The sequence below is a fragment of the Pongo abelii genome, chromosome 6 (assembly GCF_028885655.2).
Source record: "Pongo abelii isolate AG06213 chromosome 6, NHGRI_mPonAbe1-v2.0_pri, whole genome shotgun sequence".
Classification (NCBI taxonomy): Eukaryota; Metazoa; Chordata; class Mammalia; order Primates; family Hominidae; genus Pongo; species Pongo abelii.
Window position 1 is genome coordinate 88,818,174 of NC_071991.2, and position 16,128 is coordinate 88,834,301.

General features: G+C 34.0%; 1 protein-coding gene across 6 annotated transcripts in view; it reads right to left on the minus strand.

Annotated features, from left to right (window-relative positions):
• The window catches only part of RUNDC3B (RUN domain containing 3B), a 214,674-nt gene that overhangs the window by 175,990 nt on the left and 22,556 nt on the right, over positions 1 to 16,128 (minus strand).

Sequence of the window (16,128 nt, forward strand, 5' to 3'; positions counted from 1 at the left end):
GCCCAAAGCAATTTATAGATTCAATGCTATTCCTGTCAAACTACCAATGACATTCTTCACAGAACTAGAAAAAAACCATTTTAAAATTCATATTGAACCAAAATTGAACCCGAATAACCAGAAGCAATCCTAAGCAAAAATAGCAAAGGTAGAGGCATCACATTACCTGACTTCAAACTATACCACAAGGCTACAGTGACCAAAACAGCATGGTACTGGTACAAAAACAGGCACATAGACCAATGGAACAGAATAGAGAGCCCAGAAATAAGGCTACACACCTATGACCATCTGATATTTGACAAAGCTGACAAAAACAAGCAATGGGGAAAATACCCCTAATCAATAAATGGTGCTGGGAAAACTGGATAGCCATATGCGGAAGATTGAAGCTGGACCCCTTCCTTACACTATACACAAAAATAAACTCAAGATGGATTAAAGACCTAAATGTAAAACCTCAAACTATTAAAGCCATGGAAGATTACATAGGAAATACCATCCTGGACATAGGAATGGGCAGAGATTTCATGAAAAAGAAACCAAAAGCAATTGCAACAAAATTAAAAATTGACAAATGGATCTAATTAAACTTAAGAGCTTCTGTGCAGCAAAGGAAACTATCCATAGAGTAAAGAGACAACCTACAGAATGGGAAAAAAATATTTACAAACTATGCATCTGGCATGGGCTAATATCCAGCATCTATAAGGAGCTTAAGCAAATTTACAAGGAATAAACAAACCACTCCATAAAAATGTGGACAAAAAACATGAACAGACACTTTTCAAAGGAAGCATACACACGGCCCACAAGCATATGAAAAGAAAGCTCAGTATCACTGATCATTAGAAAAATGCAAATCAAAACCACAATGAGATACCATCTCACACCAGTCAGAATGGCTATTGCTAAAAAGTCAAAAATAACAGGTGCTGGAGATGTTGCAGAGAAAAGGGGATGCTTATACACTGCTGTTAGAAATGTAAATTATGTCAGTCATCAGTCATCGTGGAAGACAGTATGGTAATTCCTCAAAGAGCTAAAAGAACTACCATTCGACCCAGCAATCCCATTACTGGGTATATACCCAGAGGAATATAAGTCATTCTACCATAAAGACACATGTACACGTATGTTCATTTCAGCACTAAAGAAAATGTGATACATATATGCCATGGAGTATTACACAGCTATAAAAAAGAATGAGATCATTTCTATTGCAGCAACATGGATCAAGCTGGAGATCATCATTCCTAAGTGAAATAATGCAGGAACAGAAAACCAAATATCGCATGTTATCACTTGTAAGTGGGAGCTAAACACTGACTACACGTGGAAAGAAGGATGAGAACAACAAACTCTGAGGTCTACTTGAGAGTGAAGGGTGAGAGGAAGGAGAGGATCAAAAAACTACCTTTCAGGTACTATGCTCATTACCTGGGTAACAAAATTATCTGTACACCAAACCCCATGAAATGCAATTTACCTAGATGACAAACCTGCACATGTACCCTTGAACCTTTTAGTTTTAAAAAGGAAATATTGCATTGAATCTATAGGTCACTTTGGGTAGTATGGACATTTAACAATAAAAATTCTTCCAACCCATGAGCATGAGATATACTTCTATTTATTTGTGTCTTCTTCAATTTATTCAACCAATGTTTAGTAATTTTCAGTGTACAGAGGTTTCACTTCCTTGGCTAAATTTCCTCCTAAGTATATTATTCTTTTCCAATGGAAATGGAACTGTTTTCTTAATTTCTATTTTTGGATAGTTCATTTTTAGTATATAAAAATGTAACTTATTTTTGTATGTTGATTTTGTATCATACAACTTCACTGAATTTATTAATTCTAACCATTTTTTGGTATTTAGGGTCTTATACATGTAAGATAATTTAATCTGCAAACAGAGATCATTGAACTTCTTATGTTCTAACTTGGATACCTTTTATTTATTTTTCTTGCATAATTGCTCTAGCTAGGAGATCCAGAATGATGTTGAGTAGAAGTGGTAGGAATGGACTCCCTTGTCATGTTCTTGATCTTAGAGAGCTTTCAGCTTTTTACCACTGAACATGATGCTTACTGTGTGCTTGTTATATATGACCTTTATTATGTTGAGGTACATTACTTCTACACTTTAATTGTTGAGAATTTTTATTAAGAAAGGATGTTAAATTTTGTGAAATGCTTTGCTAAGCTTCTTGAATCTATAAATTTGTCTTCCCCAAATCTAGGAACTTATAGCTATTATTTTGTCAAATGTATTTTCTGTATTAATCTCTTCCTCCTCTCCTTCTAAGACTCCAATGACACAAACTTATATACTTTGCTATAAATTTTTAAATTTCTTCCTGTTCTGTTCTTCAGATTGGATCATTTCTATTGATTTACTCTGAAATTCATATATGCACCTCTATGATCTCCATTCTGCTTTAGAGCCTCATCTGATGAATGCTTTATTTCAGACATCATACTTTTAAATTTCCATGGTTCTTCCTGAAGATTTTATTTCTCTACTCAGAATTTCCATTTTTCTATTCATTTCAAGAGTTACACCTTACATCATGCAGCAGGGTTATAATGGCTACTTTGATGTCTTTGCCTGATTATTCCAACATCTGGGTCATATCACAATAAGCATCTTTATTCCTTTGAGAATTGATCACATTTTCCTGCTTCCTTGTAAGTAAAGTAATTTTGGTTTTACCCTAGGTTTTATATTTTATTTTTTTAGAGATGGTATCTTGCTCTGTTGCCCAGGCTTGAGTGCAGCTGCTATCCCCAGGTACAATAATAGTGTACTACAGCCTTGAACTCCTGGCCTCAAGTGACCCTCCTGCCTCAGCTTCCTGGGTAGCTTGGACTACAGAAGCATGCCACCATGCCCGGCTATCCTGTATATTTTTAATTTAATATTATTTTAAAAGTGAATGACAGTGTCTTTCCTCAAAGTGCACAGAGACTAGAAGATATAAATATGTAAGCCAATGGCTATAACACATTGATAAATGCTGTATGAAACGAATTGCATGCCTCCAAAATTCACATGTTTAAGTCCTATCCCCAATATATCTGTATTTCAAGATAGGCACTATAAGGAGTGAATTAAGGTGAAATGAGGTATAAGGGTGGGGCCTTCATCCAGTAGGATCATACAAAGAGACACCAGAGAGCTCTCATTCTCTGTCTCCACCAAGTGAGGACACAGTGAGAAGACGACCAACCACCTACAAGCCAGAAGGAGAATGCTTGTGAGAAAGCAAATCAGCCAATATCTTGATCTTGGACTTCCCATCCTCCAGAACTGAGAAATAAATTTCTGTTACTTAAGCCTCTCAGTATGTAGTATTTTGTTATAGTACTCTAAGAACACTCAGAGAGTTAGGTTATTATTGGACTTACTCTACCTTGTCTAACACCATAAGTTCAGTAAGATTTTTCAACAGTAGCTTTTAAAGGCAATAATGTGGAAAAGTATACAATATTTTAAAAGATTAAAGATAAATAAAATCTATGCTGTATCAGAAAGATAGAGTAGAAAAATAATGGAAGTTTTCTTGAGAAATTTACTGAAAATAAAAATGTATACAAAGAACGCATAATTCAATAATACATAGTAGCGGTAGAAGAAAAGCCAACTGTAGGGAAAGCTTAGTAAGTATTGACTAGATAGATGGAAATAGAGAGAAAATGGGAAGAATGCAGCTGAACTGGACAACAAGATGGTTAGTTAATAGCGTCAATGGGTAATAAACACAAGGAATAGATCTCATCATGCTTAAGTAGAAAAGAACCTTGTATTTACAATAAAATAAGAGGGATTAACAGACATGAGAAAGAAATAAAGGGCATCCAAACTGAAAAGGAAAAAGTCAAATTATCCTTGTTTTCAGATGATATGATCTTATATTTGGGATAACCTAAAGAATTCACCAAAAAGCTATTAGAACTGATAAACAAATTCAGTAAAGTTGCATTATACAAAATCAACATAAGAAAGTCAGCAGCTTTCCTACATGTCAACAGTGAACAATCTGAAAAAGAAATCAAGTACTATTATTTATAATTGCTATAAATAAAATACCTAGAAATAAACTTTACCAAAAAAGTGAAAGATCTCTACAATGAAAACTATAAAACACTGATGCCAGAAATTTAAGAGGACAAAAAAATTGAAAGATATTCCATGTTAGTGAATTGGAAGACTATTGTTAAAATGCCCATACTACTCAAAGCAATATACATATTCAATGCAATCCCTATCAAAATACCAATGACATTTTTCACAGAAATAGAAAAACCAATCCTAAAATTCATATGGAACCACAAAGACCCAGAATAGCCAAAGCTATCCTGAGCAAAAGAAACAAAACTGGAGGAATCACATTCCCTGACTTCAAAGTATACTACAGAGCTATTGTAATCAAAACACTATGGTACTGGCATAAAAAGAGATACATAGACCAACGGAGCAGAATAGAGAATGCAGACATAAATCCATAAAACTAAAGTTAACTCATTTTTGACAAAGATTCTGAAAATGTATATTGGGGAAAGGACAGTCTCTTCAATAAATGGTGCTGGGAAAACTGGTTATCCATATGCAGAAGAATGAAACTAGACCCCTCTCTCTCACTGTATACAAAAATCAAATCAAAATGGATTAAATACTTAAATCTAAAACCTGAAAGTGTGAAATTATTAAAAGAAAACATTGTGGAAAGTCTCCAGGACATTGGACTGGGCAAGGATTTCTTGACTGACACCCCATAAGAACAGGGAACCAAAGCAAAAACGGACAAGTGAGATCACATCAAGTTAAAAAGCTTCCACACTGCAAAGCAAACAATCAACAAAGTGAAGAGATAACCCACAGTATGGGAGAAAATATTTGCAGACTACTCATCTGACAAGGGATGAATAAGCAGAATATATAAGGAGCCCAAACAACTCTACAGGAAAAAACTAATAATTAAACTTAAAATGGGCAAAAGATCAGAATAGATGTTTCTCAAAAGAAGACCTATAAATGGCAAACAGGTATATGAAATGGTGCTCAACATCATTGATCATCAGATAAATGCAAATCAAAAGAACAATGATATATTATTTCACTCCAGTTAAAATGGTTTTTATCCAAAAGACAAGCAATAATGAATACTGGTGAGGGTGTGGAGAAAAGGGAACTCTTATACACTGTTGGTGGGAATGTAAATTAGTACAGTCACTATGGAGAAAAGTATAGAGGTTTCTCATAAAACTTAAAATTAAACTACCATATGATCCAGCTATCCCAGTGCTAGATATATACCCAAAAGAAAGGAAACCAGTATACTGAAGAGATAGCTGCACTCCAATGTTTATTGAAGCACTATTCACAATAGCCAATTAGAAGAAACAGACAAATGAATAAAGAAAATGTGGTAAATATACACAAGGGAGTACTATTCAGCCATAAAAAATGAGATCCTATCATTGGCAAAAACATGGATGGAACTGGAGGACATTATGTTAAGTGACAAAAGACAGGCACAGAAAGACAAACTTTGCTAATTTTTACTTATTTGTGGGAACTAAAAATTAAAAACAGTTAAACTTATAGAGATAGACAGTAAAATAATGGTTACCAGAGGCTGGGGAGGGTAGTGAAGGTGGGGGGCAGTTAGTGGGGATGGTTAATGGGTACAAAAATATAGTTAGATAGAATTAATAAGATCTAGTATTTGATCACACAACAGGGTGACTACAGTTAACAATAATTTATTGCACATTTAAAAATAACTAAAAGAGTATAATTGAATTGTTTGTAATGCAAAAAAATGAATGCTTGAAGTGGTGGATACCCTATTTATGCTGATGTGATTATTACACATTGTGTGCCTGTAAAAAACATCTCATGTACTCCATAATATATACACCTACTATGTACCCATAAAATCAAAAATTTTAAAAATTAAATCCATCAGAATAAAATCATTTAAAATATCTAATATCAATAAATAAAGCCAAAAAATGTAAATAACATTTGAAAAAAGATAATCAACAATTAAGAATACATCTTCTTCTCAAGATGGGACATTTATTAAAGTAACTATAAACTAGGCCCTTAAGTAAGTCTTACAAATTTCAACAAAATCTCCCATACAAACCAAATTCTGACTATAACTCAATTAACATAGAAGTAAATATGAAAAGGTAAAATCTCCTATTTTCAGAAACATAAAAAAACTTCCAAATTACTCATAAGACAAAGAAATGATCAGAACAAGTCGAAATTACTTAAAAATGAGTATTAATGAAAATATTACATTACTCAAACATAAATATAGCCAAAGCAGTAGTTGGAGAAAAATTTGAAAATTAATCTGCTAAGAGTCCAACACAAACATAATAGAGCCAAAGAAGATATAACAGAGGAAACAATAGTGCTATTAATATACATAAATGATCAGCAAAGCCATAAATTAGTTATTTGAAAGACTAATAAAACAGACAAATCTCTGGCAATACTGGTTAAGAAAAAAAGAAAAACGAACTAATGATCATAAAATAAAAACAAAGAACTAAAAAAGTTTTAGACTTTACATCTCTTCAGAGAGCTTTAATTTTTAAAAACCATTCAGCTGAATTTATCTACTTTAAGTGTCACATTAAAGGAAACACTACAACTAGAGATTTAAAAATTGAGAGTATATGGGATAGAAGACAGTGACAACTTTAAGGAGAATACAAAATAGAATAACATCAAAGAAATCAACAACCTGAATAGAGCTGAAAGCATAAAGTGAATTAGTAGTTGAAGTGCATGTACACACACATATACACTCACTCACACTCATCATTTGACCCAGAGAGTTTTTACTGGTAACTTCTACCTAATAGATCATGATTCCAAACTTACGCAAAATTCCCCCAAAGAATGAAAAAAAGACAAAACACCTGCAATGCATCTTTTGAGGCTAGGATAACCTTGACAACAAAACCCAAAAAAGCACAAAACAGACTAATTTTACTCATAAACACAGAACTCAAACTTCTAAAATGTTATCAAACCTAAATCCTAAATCTGGCAAAGTAGATTAAAACAATATATGAGTCTCAAGTTGGATTTATCCTAAGAATATTCGGGTGATTTAACATGAGAAAAACAATTGATGTAATTCTTCACATTAAAAAATAAAGGCAACTTCTGGGATAGAACAAAATTAAGTAGATGTATTTTCCTCCTGCTAAATACAACTAAAAACTCTGGCTATTTTATGAAAACAAACATTAAAAGATTCTGAAGGTGGAGATAAAAAGGAAGACTGGCTAGAAACCTCAGAACCCAGAGAACGACACAGCAGTAAGTTCCCCGGGTTTCTTTTTACCTCTTATACCCGGGACTGTGTGCTAGACAAATTAGCAAACTGTATCTACACTACAAATACAGGAACAACAAACTTGCTTTATCCTTTTCCTCTTGAGTGTTCTAAATTATCTTTGGTGGTGGAGAAAAAAAATTATAACACTGTCTAATGTGGTCCTACATGTATGTAGAGGAAATATTTAAAACAACTATGCTATACACACAGGGTAGAATAAAGGGACATAAAGAAAGGTAAGATTCTTAAACTTCACACTGGAAAATGATACCAGTAGACTGGTATAATATAATACTTCAACCACTGAAAAATCTATACAAAGAGATACACTAAAAAACATATAAATAAAAATGGAATTCTAAAAAGTATTCAAACAGCCCCCTGGGAAGACAGAAAAAAGAAAACAGAGAAACCAAGAGCAGGGGGAACAAACAGAAAACTAAAAGTAAAATGGAAAGCCTAATGTATTTACCCTTATTCTTGTTTACTGTATCCTTTCTTCCTGTTATTCCAAAGTTTTGTTGTTGTTGTTGTTGTTTGTTTTGAGACAGGGTCTCATTCTATTGCCCAGGCTGGATTGCAGTGGCATGATGGCACGCACGATCACAGCTCACTGCAGCCTCAACTTCCTGGGCTTAAGTGATCTTCCCACCTCAGTCGCCCAAATAGGTGGGACCCACAGACGCATATCACCATGTCTGGCTAATTTTTTGTATTTTTTGTAGAGACAGGGTTTTGCCATGTTGCCCAGGCTGGTCTTGAACTACTGAGCTCAAGTGATCCGCTTGCCTTGGCCTCCCAGCCTAAAGTTCTTTCTTTTATCATTTCCTTTCTGCTTAACGAATGTTCTTTAACCATTATTTGAGGGTAAGTCTGCCGGCAACACATTTCCTTAGTTGTCTTTCCTGTGAGAAGGTCTTAATGTTTCCTTCATTGCTGAAGAATAATTCTGCTGTGTTGACAGTTATCTTTCAGCACTTGAAATATGTTTTACCACTTCCTCCTGGCCTCCATGGTTTCTGATCAGAAATCTACTGTCATTCAATTGTTTTTTACTTGTAGGCAAGTTGTCATTTTTCTCTATTTGCAACATTTTTTCTTTGTCTTTATTTATTGGTTTAATTATTGTGCCTTTGGCATGAATTTCTTTGAATTTTTCGTATTTGTGGTTTGCTCTATTTCTTGAATCTGTTTGCTGATGTCTCTTGCTAACTTTGGGAAATTTTCAGCTGTTGAGTACTTTTTCAGTCTCACCTTCTTTCTTCTTTCCTTCAAGAATTCTCACAGGTGTCATCTTTTGTTATTGTCCCACAGGTCCCTGAGGCTCTGTTCATTTTTTAACAAGTCTAATTTCTCTCTGTTGTTCAGATTAGGAAATTTCTATTGTTTTGTCTTTCAGTTCACTGGTTCTTTCCCCTGTAACTCCCATTTTCCTGTTGGGTCCATCCACTGAACTTTTTCAGTTTCATATTTTTTCAGCACCAAATTTCCATTTTGGTCTTCTTTGTATCTTCCATTTCTTTGCCGTGGATTTCTACTTTTTCATTTGTTTCTCACATGTACTGCTCAAAGCATTTTAATCATGGATGCTTTAAAATCTTTGTCAGTGATTCTAACACCTCTGTCATCTCAGTGTTGACATCTATTGACTATCTTTTATTATGCAATCTGCGATCTTCCTGGTTCTTGGTATGACAAATGGTTTCAATGGAAAGCTGGACATATTCATATTATGTTATGAGACTCTGGATCTTATTTAAACCTTCTGTTTTAACTAGTTTTTTGTGACACTGCTCCCACAGGGGAAGGTGGGAGGGGGGCATTGCTTTATTACTGCCAAGTGGAGGATGAAGTTCAAGTTTCCCAATTGGCTTCCATTGACACCCAATAAGGGCATCCTCATTACTACTGTGTGGGACTTGGGAGTCCAGGCTTCCCACATGGTTTCCACTGGCATGGTACTTGGGGTGGTCTCCTTACCACTAGGTGACAGTGAAAGACATAACTCTCTAACAGGCCTCTTCTGACCCCACCCCATTATGGCCAGGAACCAGCACATTACTTTTGGATGAAGATGGCAGTCTAGGCTCCGCAGTGTGGTGTTCCATCAACATTGTGGGAAGGGGGCTGTTGGGGAAGAGAGAGAGAGTTTTTGACCAGCCAAGAGGGAAGAAATCTTATCTCTCTGGCCTTCTCTGATACCACCCTAATGGTAGTACTGGGACACTTTGTTACAGCCTCAGGAGGGCGGAATTCTAAGCTTCCCATTCAGCCTTTTTTAAGAGTAGGTGGTACTACGGTTTTTTTGTGTGATGTTTAAAGTAGAGCAGATACTGCTGAAAAGTTTTCTGTCTTGCTAGGCTGTTCTTTCTCTGGTCCTTTGGCTAGAGAGAATAGTATCTTGCGGAGAGGTTTTCATTGTTGTTGCTTTTTTCCCTTTGCCTGTTGAAATTTGCAGGCTCCTGGCTTATCCAACACCCAGTCTGGGATATATGAGGTAAGAAGTAAATCCAGGCAACCCACTACTGGGTCATTCCTAAGGTTCTAGTGTCCTTAATCAGTCTTTCTTCTACTCTCTACCTTTCAGAGTCTTCTTATGTTTGTTTTATGTATAATGCCCAGGGTTTATTATTGTACTTAGTGAGAGAAATAGGGGAAAGTATGTCATGTTCATCTTCCCAGAGGTAGAAGTCTTCCTAAATTGCATTTCCCTCCCACCATTTGATAGAAGCTATGAATGAGGGCAGGGATTTTTGTTTAATTCCCTACTGTCTGCCCAGCACTTACAACAGTGCTAGGCATATAGTAGATACTCAATAAATGTAGTTGAATAAATAAATGAAAAAATGCATTTATAGTGACCCATTACATTATGTTTTTGAATGAGTAACTTGAAATTTAAGTAGCTTAGTGATGGATAAATAAGTTTAGAAGAAAAATAGTGGTGAACTATAATACAACTGACAAGTTAAAAAACAAATCAATTGATCTTCCTCTATAAATGAAATTAAATAATTAGGTTTTTTTTAAACTACCAGTTAAGTCTACCAACTTAGACTAAATCTAACTCTGTTTTGGAAAATGAGTATCCTCTAACTTCTTTCTCTTCTTTATTCTATTTTCCTCCTCCCCTTTTCTCTTCCTTTGCTTTCTCTTTCTTCTCCTATCATTTTTTCTCAAGTGTCCAAAACAAACCTTGATATTTTTTCTTTTCCTAAACATGTTCTTCTTTTTCAGTCACCCTGGGTAATGACCACATCCAGACTAGAATCTCTGCATCGTTCCAGTCCTCAGCTTTCTCCTACCCACAACCAACCAATTCCTAAGATTTCTCATTACTACTAATGCATACCGTATTTTCTAGCTTCACTGGTTAGTCTCTTCTTTCTTCTTTTTTCTTTGAATAAACTTATAACTGTATTAATTTTTTCTTTTTAAAAATTATTTAAACATTTTTAAATTGACAAATACAAATTGTATATATGATGGACATGTTTTGAAATTTGTATATATTGTGGAATGGCTAAATTGTACTAATTAACAAATTAACATATGTATTACCTCACTTTCTTAGTCCATTTTTGTATTGCTATAACAATACCTGAAACTGGGTCATTTATAGAGAACTGAAATTTATTTCTCATAGTTCTAGAGGCTGGGAAATCCAAGATCAAAGCATCATCAGATTTGGGGTCTAGTGAGGGTCCTGTCTCTGCTTCCAAGGTGGTACCTTGAACACTACATCCTCTAGAGTGAAGGAATGTTGTGTCTCCAAATGGCAGAAAGCAAAATGGCAAAAAAGGACAAACTCCCTCTGTCAAGCCCTTTTATAGAGGTTATTAATCCATTCATGAGGGTTCTGCCCTTATGAGCTAAGAACACCTCCCAAAAAGCCCCACGTCCCAACACTGTTGGACGGGGGGTTAGGTTTCCAGCATATGAATTTGAGGGGACACATTTAAACCATAGCCCTCATATACTCACCATTTTTTGGTGAGAACACTGAAAATATACTCTTTTAGGAATTTTCAAATATCCAATACACTTTAACTATAGTCAACATTTTGTACAATAGATCTCTTGAACTTATTCCTATTTAACTGAATTTTTATATCCTTTAACCAACATCTCTCTGATCCCTCTCCTTCCAGCACATGGTAACCACCATTCTACTCTCTACTTCTATGAGTTCAACTTTTTTAGATGCCATATATAAGGAAGTCATGCAGTATTTGTCTTTATGTGTCTGGTTTATTTCACTCAACATAATGTCTTCTGGGTCATCCATGTTGTCACAAATGACAGGATTTTCTTCCTCTTAAAGGCTGAATAGCATTCCATTGTTTATATGTGCAACTTTTTTTTTTATCGACTCATCAGTAGATGGACAATTAGGTTGAGTCCTTATCTTGGCTAGTGTGAATAATCCTGCAATGAACATGGGAGTAGACATAACTCTTCGAGACACTGATCTCATTTCTTTGGCTATGTACCTAGAAGTGGGATTGCTGGTTTACATGGCGGTTCTATTTTTATTTTTATTTAATCACATAGAAGACTAATGGCAGTCCTGTTTTTAATTTTTTGAGGAACCTCCATAATGTTTTCTGTAATGGCTGTTCTAAATTTACATTCCCACTGCAAGGGTTCCCTTTTCTCCACATCTTCTCCAGCACTTGTTATCCTTTGGCTGTTCGATAATATGCATTCTAACGAGGGGATATCTCACTATGGTTGTAATTTTCATTTATTTGCTGTATAGTGATTTTGAGCACCTTCTTATATACCTGTTGGCCATTTGCATATCTTATTTGGGAATGTCTATTCAGGGTCTTTGCCTAAATCAGGCTATTTATTTTCTTACTATTGATTTGTTTGAGTTCCTCATATATTTTGGATATTAGCCCCTTATCTGATGTGTTGTTTTTAAATATTTCTTCCCTTTTTGTAAATTGTCTCTTTACTCTGATGATGTAATTTAGTTCGATGTAATTCCACTTGTTTATTTTCCTTTAGTTGCCTGTGCTTGTGGTGTCAAATCCAAAAATGTCATCACCCAGACCAATGACATGGAGCTTTTTCCCTATGTTTTCTTCTAGTAATTTTACAGTTGTAGTAGATAGATCTTACATTTAATGCATTTTGAGTTGATTTTCTTCTGTAGTGTGAAGGGTCTAATTTCATTCTTCTACATGTGGCTAACCAGTTGTCTCAACACTCTTTATTAAAGAGACTGCCCTTTCCCTAGTGGGTGTTTTGGCACTTTTGTTGAAAATAGACCATAAATGCATGGATTTACCTGCGGGTTCTCTATTCTATTCTATTATTTGTCTGTTTTTATGCCAGTAACATACCGTTTTAACTAATACAGCTTTGCAGTATATTTTGAAGTCAAGCATTTTGATGCCTCCAGCTTTGTTCTTTTTGCTCAAGATTGCTTTGGTCAGGGTCTTTTGTGGTTCCATATTAATTTTCAGGATTGTCTTTTTCATTTCTGTGAAAAATGACCCTGAAATTTTGGTAGAGATTTCAGTGAACCTGTAGATTACGCTGGGTAGATTGTTAATACTAACATTTTAATAATATTAATTTTTCAATCTATCAACACATATATCTTTCCACTTATTTGTATTTTTATCTCTGAAGTGGATAAAGAAGGAAAAAAATACTGCGTTTATCCCTATCAAACTTCAGCTCAGGCAAACTAATTTAGAGAAATAAAATATAAGCTATAGTTCAATTTTTTAAAAGCCTTGGGATTTTACTCAGCCTCAATTTCAATGTGAACCAAAAGTCTATGTAATCTTAAATTCTGACTAATACAGAGTTTAGCCTATCTGAAGCACTTTACTCAGCTCTGAGAACCAGATTTTTAAGAGCAATACTAACAAATCAGTGGTAAGCCAGAAGATTAAGTAAGACTGTGGTGGTTCCAGAAGATTAAAGAAACTAGGGATACCTTACCTGGGAGAAAGAAAAGAGGGAACTTGGGAAAAGGATTATAAAATAGCTATATTTTAATATTTATTGGTATTAGGCTCACATTTGAAAAAAAAGTAGCAGAAAAAAGACCAAAGCACAATATGATAGGTTGGTTTCATATACATAAGAATTTTCAAATAATCTAACCTGTCCAATAATGTGATGGACTGCTTTATTTAGTTCTCAGAGATCAGAAGTGTTAAGGCAAAGACTATATGTCCCCCTGTTAGAAATACTGTTCAGTAGATTGCTTCAGCAGGAAAGAGGATAGAAAACAGTAGTGCTTCTCAATCTGTGATCCTTTGAACTACCTGAAGTGGTACTATGGAGTTTTGAATAGGTTGCAATTGTTGCTGAGCAGGCAAAATGCCTAACTTCTCCATCCTGGCTTCAACAAAATGTTCTACATATTCATCCAGCTTTTGCAGTGGCTTTTATTAGGAGTGGTAGGGTTAGGGTAGAGAGAAGTATTATGCTTTAAATAAATAAATAAAAGTTCAAAAATTACTGAAGGACCTGAATGAAGATCTCTTTCAATTCTAATATTGTTATTAATTCTTATTTCTCAGCTATATCCTAGGAAAGTAAGATCAACATCTTATTGAGAGATTACTGCAAATAAGATTAATATATATGATTTTAAAAGCCTCCTTTTCTTCAATAACGGGGCTTTTAGAGTAAAGTAACTGTCTCAGCTCTTCATTTTGCCTGTATCAGCACAGCCTATACTGTGTCTGGGGGAGATTTTATCTTTCTCTGGAAAAGTTTAATGTTGAAAACGAATGTCCTTTTACTTCAAAAATAACCAGTAGCTGTAGAAAAGTAGATCTTAGAAACACACGAAGTTATAAAATTTTAATTTGTATTTTTATAAAGGAAAACACTGGAAAAATTAGTTGCTATATAACTAAATCATAAGTGAAGAGTCTACTATCAAAATAATTATATGACTTCTCCAAAAGTAAAAGCAATTTGTTATATATTAAAATACCAAAAAAATAGGAAATAATACATAAAAGTCCCAGATGCTTGCATCTTTAAAATACCTCATCTCAAAAGTTACAGATTATTTCATACTTCCTACTATATATATATATATATATATATATATATATATATAAAAATCAGTGACCACAAGAGTCAAGTAACAGAAATTTTTAAATTAACTTACCTAGCTTAAAAAATTAACACAAATCTCGCTGTATCAGATTTCTTACTATATCTTAGTCACACAAGTAGAATTCTTATCCATAAATCAACTGGGGATTCTATTTTCATTATAGTATTATTCAGAAATAACATTAATGGATTTGATTGTTTAGAAATAATTCTGAAGGGGTGTGATCTATATTTTGCTGAAGCACAACTCAGAAGATGGCAGATTGGTGTGCAGGAAGCATCCACTTACGTAGTAGTGAGTCTGCCCAACCACTTGGCATGGGAGTCTCAACATAGCCTTACTGTTCATTTGCTATTGATAGTTTTCTATTGATAGTTTTTGTGAGAGAATCATATGTTAAATGCTATACCAGATCAAGGGAATTAGGTTTTAAGGTAAAATTCTCACGAACATCAAGGTACATCAGAGTCTATTCTATTCCATATACTTTTTAGTCAGGCATTGTTTATAAATTTATGCATAAAATTTAAAAATACGATCATCACACAATATAGTATCTAATAATATCTCAAAATACTTCCATATCCTTTGCTTTTATAAAAATTTTATTTTCTTATAAAAGGTAACATTAATGGCAGAAAATTTAGGAAACACAGAACAGCAAAAAGGAGGAAAAAAAACCCTTTTAAAATGCAAAACAACCAAATTTAACAGAAAAAAGCATTAGCAATTTTAGGAACCCCATTTTAAATTGCAGAGGGATAAATGAATTCATATTTTTTCTCCCATGTAGTTTAAATTCAATCCTTTGCTCTGGGCCCACAGTACTGCTCAACTCATTTAAACACTTATATTAAAACCTGGATGCTTTCAGAATCAAAAAGTACAGAATAGAATTAATCTTCAGATTACACCTGAGATTCTCATAAGTTATGTTACCAAAGCCAGTTACTACTACTGATGTGAAACTATATCATTAAGATTGTAAAGATAATAAAAAACTTAAGTGAAAATATCTGATGATCAAGTTTGCTTTAGGAAGACCAGATAATGGGATTAATGTGATAAAGTTAGTACTTATTGTTACTAAGATTTATACTATATAATACTTCTTCAATTTTAGCAACTATATTTTATAGATCTTTTTAATTTAAAAAATCTAAAATTCAGAGAGAATATAGCTTCTACGTTCCCCTTTAAATTGTTGAGAATTATATTTCTAATGTAAGTATACTTTTTGATTTCAGAAAACCAAAGACAAGCTTGTCTCTTACATACCTCTTTTTTAACCTACTACCTGCTAAAACATTTACAAAGATACCTAAGTTTAAGAAAGTAGATGCTAAACAAATAAACATAATGCCTGGAATGCTTCTTTGTAAATTGATTAAAACACCATCTAGTAACCTTTGGGATGGGCTTCCTTTCAATTTAAGCTTTTATTTTAATTACTTATGGAAAGTCACGTTTCTCCTTGCATGTGGCAATTAACACAACATTTTCAATGCATCCCAGAAATAGGTGTAAGTCTGAGAACAGAGGCTCTTTTGTAGTCACACAGGCCAAAAGATTTGACATTTCACATTGTAGAATGTTGGCTAAGTCACACAGACTGTATGATTTCTAAAATTTCAAGCTTATTATAAAGAC